The 4,325-nt window shown below is 40.5% G+C and overlaps 1 long non-coding RNA gene across 1 annotated transcript; it reads left to right on the top strand.

Moving 5' to 3' along the window:
• The first annotated feature begins 1,301 nt into the window (after nucleotides 1-1,301).
• On the top strand, nucleotides 1,302-2,664 carry LOC110521392 (uncharacterized). The gene is made up of 2 exons (XR_002473131.3): nucleotides 1,302-1,615; nucleotides 1,832-2,664. It is a non-coding gene; the product is annotated as an uncharacterized LOC110521392 (long non-coding RNA).
• Nucleotides 2,665-4,325: the final 1,661 nt, after the last annotated feature.

Here is a 4,325-nt window from a genome sequence, read left to right as displayed (position 1 = left end):
GAAGGAAGGGAGATGGAGGCCGAGAGGGAAAGAGAGAGAGAGAGAGAGGGGAGAGAGAGTGGGAGGGCGGAAAGCAGGCACGGGTGGGAGGGGGTAGAGGAGGAAGAATGACACAGAAATCCACTCCTCCAGCAGTGCGCAGACGCAGTGCACACACTCACGCCATACTAGCACACGCTACACCCCGGCAATCAACTACAGAGAAGAGCAGAAATAAGAGAGAAAATAGAGAGAGATAAAAGAGAGAGAGAAAAAGAGAGAGAAAGAGAGAAAAGAGAGGAGAGAGAAAAGAGAGAGGAAAGAGAGGGAGAAAAGAGAAAGAGAGAGAGAAAAGAGAGGGAGAAAAGCGAGAGAAAAGAGATCAACAGACAAACACTCAGAGTGGATAAGGAACTTGAAATATGCAACAGTTCTGAGAGCAGGTTAAATGATTAACCTTATCTGGTACAGTACATTACAGTACTGTAGCGCTCTCTCTGTCGTCAAGCTGCAACAGCCTTTCTGGATCACATTCTGCAGCCAGCCACAACTCAAAGACAGAGTATTAACTCTTTAGCATGCCACAGCAGCTAGCGTGGAAGCAGCATGGAGAAGACAAAAAACACAAGCTAGTTGCGTATACTTGCGTACTGTAGTGTAGCACGTGGCAGGGTAGGAGCAGGGTTTGTAGAGTTAGAGTACAACCTCCTGCCCTGACTCGATCACTCTGAGGGGCTAAACATTGCACGACCCTTACAGCTATTTTGGCAAGGAGTCAAAAGCCTGATAACCATTCTGTTCTGGAAGAAAAACAGCTGCCGTGATTACAATGTGATTGGGAATTCACAGAAAACACGAGTGGTTCTGATTTGTCCTGGGTATAAAGGCAGAGGATAGCTTATCCAAATAACCCAGGAACTACAGCTGTACTGACTAAAAACGTATCATATTTAAAACCAATAGGAAAGGATTGTTGAATGTATTTGGGTCTAAAGTATCCCTTACCCTAGAATCGTCTAGAGTCCTGCATCGTGACGCGCTCCACCCTCCCTAAACCCTGCTGTTTGCGCACACACGCACGCACACACACACACACCACACACACACACACACACACACACACACACACACACACACACACACACATACACACACACACACACACACACACACAATTATGTACTACAGGACTACAAAACAACATGGCAGACTAGTCCTCCATCTTAGTTCATACTGATTATTCTTTTGATTCACGTGTCTGCCTATCTCAGTTTTTTTATGCTCCTTCTCTCCCTTCTCCCTCCCCGCTTCTCTCTCTCTCTGTCCCGCCACCTTCTCCACTCTGCGACCAGCATTTGGCTTTTTCCACTTGTGGCAGATTACTGTAAGGCTATTGTAAAACAACTTCCTGCCTCTTTTGGCTCTGGTTCCAAAAAACTGCAAAGGCTGGGCTCACTCGTCTCCCCCTCTCTCTCCCCGAAGTATCAGAAGGTCTAAAAAGAGAGAAAGCCAGAAAAAGGAAAAGTGTAAAATCTCTGTCTCCTCTTGAGGACTTATGTTGATGCCTTGTGTCTTTAATGCCACATGAGAAGTAAAGGAGGAGAGCAGGGGACTGCATGCCTAGCAGAACGGAAAGGTGGGGAAAACTCTCATTTTGCTGCTTTTACTGTGTAACCTTCTGTTGGTTTGTGGAGGACATTCATGCTGTTAGGTTAGCTCAGACAAAACTACCCAACATGGCTGCTGCTGCAGGGTTCCCGTCTTGTCTGCGGAGTGAGTCTGTGAGGGGTACTTTTCCTAACGCAGCCACCCCGTTCCTTTCATCGCTGGCTTTTTCTCTCTCCCTCGTTAGAACAGCACAGCAACACCGGACCGACTGGAGGCTCTTCCGCTAGCTCACTCCGAGGACTCTCTCCTCTCCTCCTCTCTTCATGACAAGGTTCAATAAGACACAGGTGGCCACATTCAATGGACCTGCAGAGGGAAAAACATTGTTTGTATTTACTTACTGAAGACATGGTGCAACCAAGTTCGGGCGTTATTAACAGTCTCTCTCGTCTTCTTTTTAAAAAATGACACAAAATGGGTTGGATGTGTCTGCATTGGAATGAGCTAGAACCCTAAAACCCTAGAACCCAATCCAAAGCACTGCAGCCTCACGTCACATCTCGCCATGCGTTTTAACCAATTGAAAAACTCACGTCTTTGCGTTGAAACATATAGGTTTAAACATACAGTTTGTGGATAATGTAGACATATATTAAGAATATGTATTTTTGTATGCACAATCCTGCTCAGTTTCAGTAGAGGACAGACAGTAGGGGAAATGGACATGGAACTATGAATTTGTTTTAGTTGTTGGTTTGGAACGGTCTGTAGTAACAATTTAGCTTAGTGTGCACGTAGCACAGCATTTGCAAGAAGTTCACTTGAGGATAGGGTTTTGGTTTTGGGAGGATGCCAACTTTTACGACTGCGTGCCTCTACCTCGTTCCCCTCTTCTCTACTCTGGTTGCATTTGTCTGTAATGAATTATATTTAAAAATGTATTTATATATGTAATTATATATGTAATTATTATATTTTAAGTTGTGTTTTAGAATTATAAATGACTTTAACCATGCTTTCTTTAAACACATTTCAAATAATAAATTAAGCCATTTTAAGATGGCACGTTTTAATATTTTTTTTGCTTAGATATTTTTTAAGGAATGCTTTCTTTCACAGGTGTGTATAAGAACTTTACAACAATACCATAAAAAAAACATGTCCGAGTACTACAGAAAAAAAGCTTGAGGGAGGACAGGGAGGTAAATGTAACTATTCCTTCTGTAGTATATTTGAAGGGATTTCTTAACCCTATTGTTAATAATTACGATATGCTATGGAATGCTATGTATCTGAATCAGCATTAACTCTTAGAATCTTTAGATGAAATCACAATAGATGAAATGGTTAATAAAGTTTCAAGTAAATATCCAACCTGTTAGTCAAAGCTATGTTCCTGGTTTTGAAATGATACAAATCCACATAACTCACTACAGTGGATGGTGAAGGAGAGAATGATCAGAGTAGGAAGTTAACTAACACATCAGTAAATGTGGCTTAGCTATCGACACGTGAATACCGATTCAGTCATTCAGTCCTATTCAAGGAAATGTTCATTAAAATGGCGGACGCTGCCATGTCATTTGCCGGCTTCATTCGGAATTTGAACGTATTGTGATACATTCAAAACTTAACCTTGCTTAATAAAATGTATTCCCGTACTACACATTTTGTAAAAAGTGAACTACAACGACTCCAGGAAAAATCCTCACACATTTAGTTTCTGTCTTTTAACCCTTAAATTGACAAGCTGGTTATACATTTGTAAGGAAGTATTTGGAATAACAAACTCATAACAGAAAAAATTATGCACAATCAATATGAAAATTGCTATGTGGACTTAGATAACTTAAAATCTATGACAAAACTAAAATAGTATCCAACAATTTCATATGTAGTTACTGTACAGATTAATAAATACATTCAATGTTAACCACTATGAATAATGTATATCACTAGTATATATGGTAAAAACAGATCATGCAAATATAATTTTCTCCAACTGGTCCTTCAGAAAAGTATAACTTTTGTTAGTATGCATGTTGGATCTTATCATGGTAAACAAAAAATATGTAATATATCAAATGTTTATTTTGGGAAAATAAGAATTCCTGATCATGCAAAATGTAGGCTGTTGGATTCTCACTTCTTGCTTTTCTCATGTGTTATGAGTAATTAACTAAATAAAAGGGTCGGCCAAGGGAAGATCAAACTAAATGCAACATATTATCTTTGCAAAAGAACGACAAGATAGATCTATGTACAACACTACATCTTTATTTTCTGCACAGGGGGCATAATCATGGCATTCTCTGATTTATCTCATTGAAATGTCTTTTTTTTTTCTTCCTCACTTTAAAACATTTTGTGCTCCATCATTTTTATACATAATGTGGAGTCACAGAGTAACAGTCACAAGGTCTCTGTATTTTCAAAGCTGTCATACTTAACACTTGGTATTCCATGTAGGTCACATAAGGAGAGTCGAGGACACATGATTAGGAGCCTGTTTGCTTGTCTTTAGTGTCTAGAAACACAGGAAACAGCCAGGAAAGGAAGGCTGAGGAATATGAAATTGCAGTGGGCAGTAGCGCCGCATAGGCAAACATGATCTACACTCCTTTACCCATTAACCACCAACAGGAGTACAAGCCAGATTTCTGACTGTGCAGGATCAGAAACTGCAATGCATCAGGATACCAGCCACATACAGCTGACACATCAGACAGAAACAATTG

The sequence above is a fragment of the Oncorhynchus mykiss genome, chromosome 4, assembly GCF_057628025.1.
Source record: "Oncorhynchus mykiss isolate SJ-2025 chromosome 4, ASM5762802v1, whole genome shotgun sequence".
Classification (NCBI taxonomy): domain Eukaryota; kingdom Metazoa; phylum Chordata; class Actinopteri; order Salmoniformes; family Salmonidae; genus Oncorhynchus; species Oncorhynchus mykiss.
The sequence above is the reverse complement of the archived record's forward strand: the minus strand, read 5'-3'. Positions and strand labels throughout refer to the sequence as shown.